Source organism: Alligator mississippiensis, chromosome 3, assembly GCF_030867095.1.
Source record: "Alligator mississippiensis isolate rAllMis1 chromosome 3, rAllMis1, whole genome shotgun sequence".
NCBI classification, from domain to species: domain Eukaryota; kingdom Metazoa; phylum Chordata; order Crocodylia; family Alligatoridae; genus Alligator; species Alligator mississippiensis.
In genome coordinates this window covers 211,503,606-211,516,868 of record NC_081826.1, presented here as the reverse complement: position 1 = coordinate 211,516,868, position 13,263 = coordinate 211,503,606, and positions in this window count along the sequence as shown.

Here is a 13,263-nt window from a genome sequence, read left to right as displayed (position 1 = left end):
AAAAGGCACACATAACCCACCATTCATCATCCTACCACCCTACACACAAACAGTCACCTACTTCCAGACCTGTAATTTTGCAAAGACACAAGAGGACAGCATCCCCACAGTTGAAGAAACACTCCCACTAACATTCATGAGGTCAGTCCAGACCAATATAAAACAGGGTCCCCTCTACTTTTCTATGCTAGTTTATACTATAGATCTCCATATCTCTCACCATACTCAGGAACAGAAATATTTCTTTGTAATGTTGGTCTAGTTCATATTTTTCTTTTTTTCACCCATAAAAGGTGAATGACAGAGCTGGTCAAAACTGGCAATGATATTTTCATAAAATATCATTAAAACTTTGAAACTTCAAATCACTTCAAGCAGCTCTGCTAAATAATTTTCTAAAAGATTGGATCTCTCTTTCCTCCAGTTCCTGTTTTGCCTCCATGTATCTCTCATTAACTAAGCTATAAAGGACACCTCTACTAAATATTTTCTCTGCAGAACACCATGTTCCAGACTGCTCCCTGATGGCAGAGTTCTGTTTGCTTACAAAGTCAAAGGAGCACTCTGAGATTGGTAGCTCTAAGAGTTTGTCTACCTTTTTTCTTATATATTCTTGATACATTTTTGCACCTCTGTCTGGGGAGTACCCCTGTGTTTTTCCACAGACACAATGAGCTCCAGGCACAGCAGAATCTATGCAGCTCTCCTGTAGATATAAGTAAGATTTTTGGATCGTGTGAGGAGCATCCATATCCATCCAGTGTATACAAAGCTCTCAAGGGCTAGGGACAGACGTTACGCATAAACCAGTTTAAGTGATCAGAAACTGGTTTAAACCTGTAACAGAACAGATGTTCAGTGCACATAAACCAGTTTGAAAATGGCTGAAACTGGTTTGAGATAAACCTGGTTGAATGTAATATCAGACTTAACTGATTCGGATCAAACCAGTTTATGCAATGTCTGTTTCAGACTGCTTGCTGGTTTAAGTTAAACCAGACTCCCCCAGCATCCCAGCATGCTCTCTGGACTGGCTGGGACTCTCTGCTCCACAAGAGCCGGCTCCTCCCCTCTGCTCCCTGGCTGGAGCCCAGCAGAGACTGCAGGCATCTGCCTGACTTCCCCCTACTCCCCGCTCCCCTCCCCACTCTCTGCTAAGCAGGAATTCCCCCCTCCTCTCTGCCTTACACAGACACCTCTCAGCATTAGCTAGCATACCGCATGCTGGCTACAGTCTGTGCTGTGGCAGACAGGACAAAGGCAGAATCAACATGTAACTGGTAATGTCCCTCTGTTGTTTTGTTAATGGAGTGATAAACACTGAGTTAGGGGTGATAAACACTGTATTATAAATTCCCTACTAGGTGGGTCAGAAGGGGGGGAACCCTTCCCTAATCAGAGCATCCTGCTGGGTCCTGGCCATGCCCCCGTCAGCTCAGCACTACGGTAGGGAAGGGAGGGCTGCTCTAGCATCCCCTGGCTTCTAGCCTGAGCCACTGCAGGCATGTGCCTGCATTTCTGGCATGTCTGTACAGCTATAAACTGATTCAGCCTAGCCAACTTAGACTAACCTGCAAAGATTGAATCAATTCAGGTTCAGGCTTTTTGAATGTCTGTCCCTAGCCACAGTAATGTTGTGTGAAAGACATAATAAATGTATTGGATGGAGTGGATCCTGCAGGCAGTTCAGCTATGGAAGGAATGGCATTAACAGACTATTTGGAAGGTTTTCAGGAAAAGCATATTTCCCCATTCCACACTGTCAGAGAATTTCTGAACTGAGGCTGTACACATAGGAACCAGTGAGATTTTTTTTCCCCCTCAAATACAAATACTGCAATGATGTTTACTTGGAGGAGAGGGGGCAAAAGGGTTGGGAATGAGAGAAGGATAGAGAGCACAAGTCAATAAAGATATTAGTGAGAACATTTTTGCAGCTATTTTTATTTATAAAAGTTGCAGTGATTTGAAAAGACCTTGAATGTGTTTCTATAACAAGAAAAAAGTGTGCATGCATTTGTCAGAGTAACTGCCTATGTTAGGGGCTTCCCATTCTGAATTCTCAGAATGAGTCCAGCCAAAGCTAAATGGGAATGCAATGAAAAATTAAGGTATAAGAAATCACTAATATTAGAATAACAGAAAAGAAATGATCAAGGATTAGACCAGTGATCGAAATAAACTTTGAGCTGAGCAACTGTGCTGAGTACAGATAGGGGTCCTTCTACAATAGGTTAAGGCTGAAGTCATTGCCAGGGCAATGTGGAAAAACATCAACTGCAGCTGCTTTCTCTGCACCTGGCAAGTAGATTAAGAAAAAAAAAAAAGGCTTCAATTTCCAGTGCTGCCTGCATGACTGGCCTTGATTTCCTCCCCCTGCAACAGACCCATGAAACATTTTCATACCAAGCCCCCCCGCCCCCCCACTCTAAAGAAAATATATTAACCGATAGTTGCTCACCACTAGCACACTCGGTTCTGCATTGGTGAAAAGGAGCATTAGATCCCTATTTCCTACCAATAAACAGGAAAGTTATGTCCATGGTGGGGTGAAAGCATCCCCATTTTGGTTTCTGTTAGTCTTGCGTAGAGTTTTTTTTTTCCAATAAACCATTACTCACTAGCTACCTGAAGGAACAGGTGGCCTGTCAAATGGGTGAAAATGATAGCAGGCTAAATGAAGGCACTGCCATATGAAGACTCTCTTTGGTCTGTCATTAATAGTGCTACGTGGCTCTCCTTAAACATCCCCTAAGCCAAACTTATGTCAGATCAGTGTGGGGTTTGAGGGTCTGATTCTCTTCTTTCTTAGACTAGTAGAAATCAAGACTAACCTAATTGGAGTTACACTAATGTAAAACTGCTGTGAGAGAAAAAATGAGGCTTGTGACTTAGGGCATTTTTATACATGCTCCGGGAGGCATGGGGTGGAGGGGGAAGTGCTTTAAATTAGCAAACTGTGCCCAAGTGTCATATGTATCAGCATTTCTACACTGAAAAATGGCACTGGGGTGCTTTGAACTATAGTTCATCAAAGGAGCTTTAGTTCAAAGTACCATACCACTATTTTTCAGTGCAGGGACGCTGATACACATGACACCAGAGTCTGCTGGAACATGTTTATTTCCATATTCCAGTAGACTCAATTAATCAAGTCTGCTCTGACATGCTGGCTTTCCAGCATGTCAGATCCAGCTCCCTGCATGTGTATAGATGCCCTCAGAGTGCAGCTGTGAGTTGAACTAGTCAGAGTTTTGCTTAAACCAGAGGTTGCATATACCTTTGTAGGAAACCATGTGACTTAGTCCCACTGATAGTCTGATAAAAAATAATACTGTACAAAACTCAATGCCCATCTTAACGTAATTAAAAATTAAATTGCTGGGTCTCAAAAAGTAATTGTAAACAAGTCATCCAATGGAAGTACTGCTAGCGGAGATCCATTTTTGGTCCAAAAATACACAATGTTTATCTGTGAGTGATCTGGGAGGAAATATAAAATCATTACTAGTCATTTGTTGCAGGTAACATAAAGATGGCATAGTACTAAATAATGATGGAGACAGGTTAGTTATCTGGGTCTTTTGGTAATCTGGACTCATTGGAACAACATGCTCCCAGAGCAATACTGTTGCTTCTAGGGCTAATGTGATCCTTGGAAACATCAAGGAGTCAGTAGGTGATATTTGCAAGATATAGACACCAGAGAAACTAGCACTGGCATACTGTGCTCTCTCCCAGTAAGCACACCAAGATACAATGTTGGGAAGGCGATTCTAAACAAATTCAGACTAGAAATTTCAGCACTGAAAAACAATAATTAGAACAACTTATATAAAGTGGAGTAGATTCTCTATCATTTAAAGTCTGTATATTAGAAAAGGATATTGTCCTAAAATGTATGCTATAGCTAAAATGATACAGGCTCAATGCAGAAATTCCTGGGTAAGATTCTATGACCTGTATTAACACAGGATGTCACGCCAGATAATCTCTGGCCTCTGGCTTCTTCTGCAGAAGAGCTGGCTCAGCTCCAGACAGCAGACTAGTACAGAATAGCTCTGAGCAGGAAACATTTTTCCTGTCCCAGGACAATTTTCACAATTTCAATTTTTTTTCTGTTCCTCACTGGTATGAATCCAAGACATTCCTAAAAGTTTTTCCATGAAAAGAGAGCACAGTTCTCCCAATTCAGAATAGCTAATCTCTGTACCACCTTGTCCAGCAGACCTTGATTCCCACAGCCCAGGTTGTGCCCTAAACACCAGTTATGGAGTCTGGCTCTCTTTTATTCTTGTTGAAGCTGTTCTATTTTATATAGAAAATTAAGTAATCACTGGGCAAGCAAGTGAATTTTGTGGGTCCCAAAGGAGAGTCCTGGGTAGCCATAGGGGAACTGTGACTAATTTATAATCTTTGGGATGAGTCATTGCAAGCTTTCAATCCTAGTCATCAGCTTCTATTTTTAAGTCTCTTTTTGCAAGAAAATAAAAAAAAATTATATAAAAGCTGGGGCTCTGCTATATATTTCTAGGAAATTAGAGGAAAGTCTTTGAGCCTATGGGGTTTAGAAGGGCCAGATCAGCTGCAGACACTTAAATCTTCCCAAGAAGGTATTTGTCATCAAACAAATTAAATGAATACCAGAACAACAGAAGAGGACATAGAATGATAAAACAAAATATTCATGTTCATGTCGAAATATGGAAAGATATGTAAAAGATATACATGGGGGGAGGAGGGGGAGAGAGTACTATATTAAATGATTCAGGCCTTTAAGATAGTTGTTGTTTTCCCAAGAAGGGTGGGGTTCCCAAGAAAAATATATAAACATTTTAAGCAACATTGAGCAACAGTTTATCTTAATTAGTTTTAAAACTACAGTACATTTTTTCTGTTTATCAAAATTTAAAAGTGCAAGGTCCTAGTTCTTACAAAGGTCTCCATTAGGGAGGGGTGGGCAATTATTTTGGGTGGAGGGCCACTTACTGAGTTTTGGCAAGCCATCGAGGGCTGCATAACAGGCAGCTGGGGGCAGATAAATATTAATTTTCTAAATTTTGGGGGTGCCCCACAGGCTGGATAGAATGGCCTGGCGGGCTGCACCCGGCACGCGGGCCACATTTTGCCCACCCCTGCCATTAGGGCTGTGAGAAATGGCTATGTTCCATTTCAGTTTCAGCCATTTTGGAGGACAGTGATTTGTTTCAGTGGTTTGGATAACTGTTCCATTTTGATTTGGCCAAATCTGTTTCAGAGTTTTGAAGCTGTTTTGGCAGATTCAGAGATTCTGATTGGCTGGGGAGAGGCAGGCATAGCTGGACAGCTGCAGGTTCTTCCATGGTTCCTCTGGCTGTGCCTGCCTCTCCCCAGGCAGGGAGAGCCACGGGAGAAGCCTCCATGGCTGCCCTGCCTGGCCCCATCCCCCACCTGGCCCCAGCCACCTGGCACTTAAAAAAAAAAAAAAAAAAGCCCCACACTCACTGGATGCAGCAGCGGCAATCAGGGCCTTTGGGGGCTCATGGCAGAGCACCCCTGTGCAGTGTGAGGCAGTGGGGGGCAACGGGGATCACCCCCCCCACATTTGTCATCCGTGTCACAGCTGTCATATCACACCGGTGCTGCACAGCTCAGCAGGGCACTGCGTGCTGTCTGAGAGCTGGGGCTGCTCCAGCAGTCAGCCAGAGCCCAGCACCACTCAGCCCCAGCAGCCCCAGCTCCCAGACATTGCACAGCATGCTGCTGAGCCGCACTGCACCCACGCCATGAGGCAGCTGCTGAACAGATGCCAGGCAGGGAGGGGCATCCCCACTGCCCCAAGCTGCATGGGGGAGCTCTGCCATGAGCCCTCAGAGGCCCCAATAGCTGCTGCTGCTGCAGCCAGCGAGTGCGGGGCTTTTTTTTTTTTTGAAGCGCCAGGAGGCTGGAGCTGGGCACAGAATGGGGCTGGGCAGGGCAGCCATGGGGCCTTCTCCCACAGCATCTCCAGCTGTGCTTGCCTCTGCCCTGGCAGGGGGAGCCATGGTAGAAGCCCCCATGGCTGCCGTGCCTGGGCCCATCCCCTGTCCAGCCCAAGCCTCCCGGCACTTTAAAAGGAGGGCTGCGGGGCTGTGCTGGAGTGCTCCCAGGGGGCTCCTCTGAAACATCTGAAACATTTATGAAATGTTTTGGATGGTTTTGCTTTGTTTTGCAGATGTTTCAGAGCCTTCTGTTTCATTTTGGATCTGGTGTTTCAGGCACCAAAATGGGCCAAAACACTTCCGAAATGAAACGGCTGCTGAAATTTCACACAGCCCTAGTCTCCATCTATGAAGAGTACTGCACAATCTCAATGGGGCTCCACATTGAGATCATCCATTACAAGAACAGGACTTATAAGATGTCCATTATAAGAACTAAACTTAGAACAGACTACTAGCATATTAGCTTTTGAAGTTTTCCTGTAAAGCATATTCCCAGTATGTTTGCTCATGCTTGCCAGTTGCAGGGACACATACAAAACGCCTCAAGTTTTCCATGACTTTTCACTGAAAATCATAAAGAATTTATTTAGAAAGTACTTTTCATCCAAGGATCTCAAGGATTTTGCCAACTTTAACTGACCTTCAAAACAATCCTGGGAAACACTCCAGCTAACTAATACTATGACTACTGTATAGATGTGTAAACTTAACTGAAGGGACTTGCCAAAAGGCCATCCATTGAGATAATAGCTTTGGTGATATTTGTTCCACAACCTAATCTTAGGACATACTGCCTTAACACAGTTTTTCAGAGGCAAAACAGCTCACTCTTCCAAAATGGTGTTCCTTTGAGCTTCACGATTCACCCTATTGAAAATCATAGCTTTTTGGTCCATTAGTTTCATTAAAACCTGGACAATGTAATCAGTCAAGTCTCAGGCATACCAGAGCATTATTCCCTGGAAATGTAACATTCCAGAGACAAAAGAATTCAGAGAGGTAAGTACTTACCAAGAGCAATGGCTACTACTATGATGCTCAAGTTTTAAACTGCTCTTGCTTCCTCTTTGCAACAGAATCAGCTTGTGAAATACATGACACAGAAGAGTATTTCACTACAAGGATGTACTTGCATCAAAATATTCCAGTGGTTTTGAACTGGGGGTACATGAAGCCTCATCAGGTGGTATGTGAGATATATTTCATACATTGTCTAACACAGGTCAAAGGGCCTAAAAAAAGTCTTGACAATTTGAAACTGCATAAAACATGCATGTACATGGGATTACATGTAGTTTGACATAAAAATTAATTTCCCATTGAAAGGGGATACTCTGAGATCAAGGGGTACATAGACTGAAAAACGTTCAGAACTGCTGAAATATTCCTCCTTACAAAAATTCAATCATAGTACTTTGCAACTAAAAGACCTGCACTAAAGATGACAGTTCGTTAAAAAAAAATGATCTTTTGAATTTACTGAGCCCCTCAGAACTTCATACTTAGAAGCACATCTTTATTTCTGCATTTTCTCCTTCCATTTCTTTATCTTTCTGAAGTATGGACTGTAACTAAGGATCTGAAAGTATGGTAGACAAATCAGCAGAAATGATTAATTGCACTGTAAGGGTAAACCCACAAGACAAAAAAGGGGTTCAACATGGACACTAGCATGAAACAGGGCTGCATTTTGTCTCCTCTACTCTTAACATTGTCATAATTAGTGTGTAGGCAACACAAACACAGGCAATGGTAGAAGGCAAATACCTCAAAAGCCTAGACTTTGCTAAATACATTGCCTTGTTAAGCAATACTCCTGAAAAACTACAAAAAAAGACAACCTAGTAAAAACAGCAGAGCAAGCAGGGCCCAAAATCAATCATGTCAAAACAAACGTCCTAGAAACCCACGTGTCAGGCAACAACAATCATTCCAGAAAGCAAAACCATCAGGAGGATAGAACAGTTTGCCTTCCTGAACAGCAACATATTAGCCAATGAAGACCTCAGAAAGGAAGTTATAACAAGGAAAGGAAAAGCATCCACAGCTTTTATTAAATTCACTGACATATATCAGTCAAATCTATGCAGCACCTGAACAAAAGTGACATTCATTCTGGAAAGAGAGTGGGAGAGGAAATACAACAGCCAAGAGGGCAATCCTGTAATTTACAGGAAAAGCGTCACTAACTTCAACACAACTGCTCCCATAGCTGGGCCTGATTCTCGTGAAGTCAGACTAGTGTCAAACCCATGTAACTGCAATGACATCAACAGAGTTTCTCCTGATTCTGATCTCAGGTATAGCAGAGTCCTTTGGACCTGGTCCAAAGCCTACTAAAATCATCTGGAGGCTTTCCATTGACTTCAGGGGTATTTGCATCAGCAGGACTTTATGATTGCAAACTATGTTGGGACTCAGACAGTTTCTGGGTAGATAGGTGAGAGGAGCCCTTCCATGCCACACTTACAGAACACCTGGTCTTTGAAGTAAATCTGACTCAAATATTACCCATCTTGGAAAAAAGTTGTATTGAGGTGCTGTTATTGTTGTGATAGTCCAGAAAATTTTGGAAAGGAACTCTTGTGGATGATAACTTTTATTAAACAAACTGTATGGGTGGTAAAAACATATACCCTTCCTCAGGAAGGGTACTGTGATACCCAAAAGCTTGCCTGTTTCTATACAAACTATACAGTTGATTCAGTAAAAGATAGTATGCACAAGAATTCTTGCCATATTGGAAATGTTTCCTTTTGTTTGGCAAAAACAGTGTCCATATCTTCATCTTTGTGCGCTTTGGCATTTTTGTCAATTCGGGAGCTCTTGGCCGTCAGAGACATTATCAGGGATCACTACGTGGAAGTGGCTCTCGTCAATCCCCTTGGAAATATAATCTGACATCTTAAATGAAAAACACAACATATAATCCACCCTTACTGCAGAGAGAAACAGGAATCCCCAATGAATGGCCAACAAAAAAAGTCAAATACCAAAGAACTTTAAAACATAAAAATGTATTATGACTATAGAGACATCTATAGCTTTCTATTATAGGAGTCTGCATAATAGCATTATATCATAACTGCATGGATCAAAAAGGTTTAGCATGTTGACTTTGTGTGGTTCTCACTTTGCAGTTCATCATGTGACGCTCCATGCTACTGAAGCTAGATTCTATCTGGTACCCAAGTTAGCTCATTTACAGTCAACTCAAGTATCTCTACACCATACTGTAGTCTGAAGTGTAGACATACTCAATGAAACTTGTCAACATACCCAGAGTCCATCTCATTCTCTCTCTCTGGCCACATGATTATTTAATGATTTATACAAAGTGGAACAGCTGCAACCAGAGACATTGAGAGCACCTCACCCAGCACAGCCAATACCCTGATGATCAGAGTCTTTATCTGAGGGAACTCAGGTTTAAGTCATAGCAGGTTTGTTGTTTTTCATGAAAAAATGGATAGGTCTCAGCAAAGAACTGCAAAAGAAAGCAACAGATCCATTATCATTTCCCCAACAGGTCTTACAAAATGATTTGTCAAGGAACATTTACAGTAACAGCTAAAACAGCCAATGTTGTTTGGAAGGAGATTTTTCCTTGCTAACAAGTCAATTAAATAGATCTCTCACAGAAGGAAACAACAATGAAGAAGGGCACTTAATTGTCATTTTCATTTATTTATTCTTAATTACACAACTTTAGGGTACAGCTATCAGACTGCCAAATAACTAACATTCATCCATCTGGAGAAAGAACAGTTGTGAAATGGTTGTAGGACCGCAGTAAAACACTGCCTGCACATAAATTCCCATACTTTCATGCACATTTTCTTGTTACCTCATGGGTATCGTTAAAGGTATTGATTTTGCACTATAAAACTCTAAATGGTTTGTATCTACTTATTTCAAGTAACTGCCTCTCTTCCAGTGAGGTACAATAGCAGCTATGAGCAGGTGAGATGTTTCAGCTAAACATGCCTACCCATGGCAACACCATTTTCCTAAAGTTTTCCTGGTCCCATTTCTTCACTGGCTTACTTGTAACCTGTCAGACCTTCCCTGAAGAGGTAAAGTAAAAGTGAGACACAAAGAGGTGTTTATGAAGAAGGTTGTAAAAGAAAGCTATGCTGGAAACCTTACTAATGATCAGGAACATATTATTGCCTTATTGTTTAGGGACTTGTTTTAAGATTTAGAAATGTTAATTTGGAAACATTTGTGTTTTAAATGCATGGAAAGAACTTATGATTTCATTAGGAAAAAATGGAAATACATATACATGAGCCTGGGTGTAGGTTGTAGCCGTATTGGTCTAAGGACATAGGCAGACAAGGGTCTTTGGGTGAACAACTGCACACCAGAATGAACGCACACCAGAAATCCATCAAAGACAAGAATACCCAGTTACCTGTGGGAACACATTTCTCACAAGAAAACCACTCTCTCTCCAATCTCTCAGTTCTAACCCTCAAAGGAAACTTACAAAACACTTTTCGGAGACAAGCCTATAATCTAAACTTCATCAACCTCCTGGATACTAACAATCATGGACTAAATATATGCATTGGATTTATGACACATTATAACCTGCCTGACATCTGACTCCCCAGGTACCTCTCCACTATTCATCCCCTTTCTCTCCCCCCCAGCCTGTCTCTCACTCGCTGACTCCTCAATTTATATCTTCACTGACTGTCTATCTTGTATGCATACCAGCCCAGCCTCTGGCTTCTTTACTTTTCATTCCATCCAGGAAGAGCACACACCAACTGCTGAAACTTCCTCAGCCTGACGAAGCATTTTTAAACCCGAAAGCTTGCTTTTAAAAAAATATTTTTTCCAACTATTCAAGTTGGTCTAATAAAAGATATCAGATTCACCCAAAGACCCTTGTCTGCCTATACAGCACTAGGGGGGCTTCTGATCAGACACCCTGGGATAGCTTGTAGGAACCAGGGTTGAATCCCAGCAGGGAATAGACCACTGGAGACCTTCAACCAGTTCAATACAAAAAAATGAAATTTCAGAGCCTAATGCTGTTTTTGCTTATAATTCATTCATGAGGGAAGAGGAAAGTTATAGTTATCTTGCAGGCTTTTTTATACACCATTTTTGCTTACCAGGTTAGGCACATATAGGAATTATCCAGGCCAGGGAGCTAGTGGTAGGGCCTTGGGAATCTTTCCAGTCTCTTTTTCCAGTTTGAAACAGGAGATTTCACAGGATTACCCTGCAAAAGAAAATTCATTCTGAAAGAAAGAGTTTTAATTACAGTGGGGTCCCCCAGGGCTCTGTCCTTGGACCCATACTGTTAATTAAGTCCGGGTGAGGGTGATCCCCTGCCCTCCATTAATGCTGACTTTGTGAAGGAACATCTTGAGAAGCTGGATACCTTCAAGTCAGCCGGCCCTGACAATCTTCACCCCAGGGTACTCAAGGAGCTGGTGAGCATCATAGCCCAGCCTCTAGCGCGGATCTTTGAAAACTCTTGGCGCTCTGGTGTAGTGCCCGAAGACTGGAAGAAGGCCAACGTGGTGCCTATCTTCAAGAAAGGGAGGAAAGTGGATCTGGCTAACTATAGGCCCATCAGCCTGACTTCTATCCCGGGGAAGATCTTAGAAAAGTTTATTAAGGAGGCCATCCTTAATGGACTGGCCGACGCCAACATCTTAAGGGATAGCCAGCACGGGTTTGTTGCGGGTAGGTCTTGCTTGACCAATCTCATTTCCTTCTACGACCAGGTGACCTATCACCTGGACAAGGGAGATGAGATTGATGTCATATATCTTGACTTCAAAAAAGCCTTCGATCTGGTGTCCCATGATCGTCTCTTGGAGAAACTGGCCAATTGTCGCCTTGGGTCCCCCACGATCCACTGGCTGGAAAATTGGCTCCGGGGTCGGACCCAGAGGGTAGTAATTGATGGAAGTCACTCATCGTGGTGTCCTGTGACCAGTGGGGTCCCCCAGGGCTCTGTCCTTGGACCCATACTTTTCCACATCTTCATTAACGATGTGGACACTGGAGTCAGAAGCGGACTGGCCAAGTTCGCCGATGACACCAAACTTTGGGGCAAAGCATCCACGCCAGAAGACAGGCGGATGATCCAGGCTGACCTGGACAGGCTCAGCAAGTGGGCGGATGAGAATCTGATGGTGTTCAACGCCGATAAATGCAAGGTTCTCCACCTTGGGAAGAAAAACCCACAGCATCCTTATAGGCTCGGCAGTGCTATGTTGGTTAGCACTATGGAAGAAAGAGACTTGGGGGTCATCATTGACCACAAGATGAACATGAGCCTGCAATGCGATGCTGCGGCTAGTAAAGCGACCAAAACACTGGCTTGCATCCATAGATGCTTCTCAAGCAAATCCCGGGACGTCATTCTCCCCCTGTACTCGGCCTTAGTGAGGCCGCAGCTGGAGTACTGCGTCCAGTTTTGGGCTCCACAATTCAAAAAGGATGTGGAGAAGCTTGAGAGAGTCCAGAGAAGAGCCATGCGCATGATCAGGGGTCAGGGAAGCAGACCCTACAATGACAGGCTGAGAGCCCTGGGGCTCTTTAGCCTGGATAAGCGCAGGCTCAGGGGTGATCTGATGGCCACCTACAAGTTTATCAGGGGTGATCACCAGTATCTAGGGGATCGTTTGTTCACCAGAGCGCCCCAAGGGATGACGAGGACGAATGGTCACAAACTACTACAAGATCGTTTCAGGCTGGACATAAGGAAGAATTTCTTTACTGTCCGAGCCCCCAAGGTCTGGAACAGTCTGCCGCCGGAGGTTGTTCAAGCGCCTTCATTGAACACCTTCAAGATGAAACTGGATGCTTATCTTGCTGGGATCCTATGACCCCAGCTGACGTCCTGCCCTTTGGGCGGGGGGCTGGACTCGGTGATCTTCCGAGGTCCCTTCCAGCCCTAATGTCTATGAAATCTATGAAATCTATGAATTAAACCCGGTTAGGTCTAATCATTTATTATTTTGCTGGAAATTTTTTTATTGTTATCCTTTATTAAATTCATTGTTCCTTTGCACCAGAACAACCAGACAAATATGTGGGATATTGTGAACTTCAAGCCATCAGTGAGAAAAGTTCCCAGACAGTAGACTCCATGGGCACATCCAGACAACCACGCTGCTGCCTGTTGTGGCATCTCAAAGCAGTGTAGCAGAGCAGTGTAGCAGCACCTTTCAGAGCTTGGGTTGAGTCCCAGGCTTGAGATCCTGCTGGTGGAGCCCATCCACCAATCAGGAGGCAGCAAGAGAAATAAAGTCACGCCCCTTTCCTG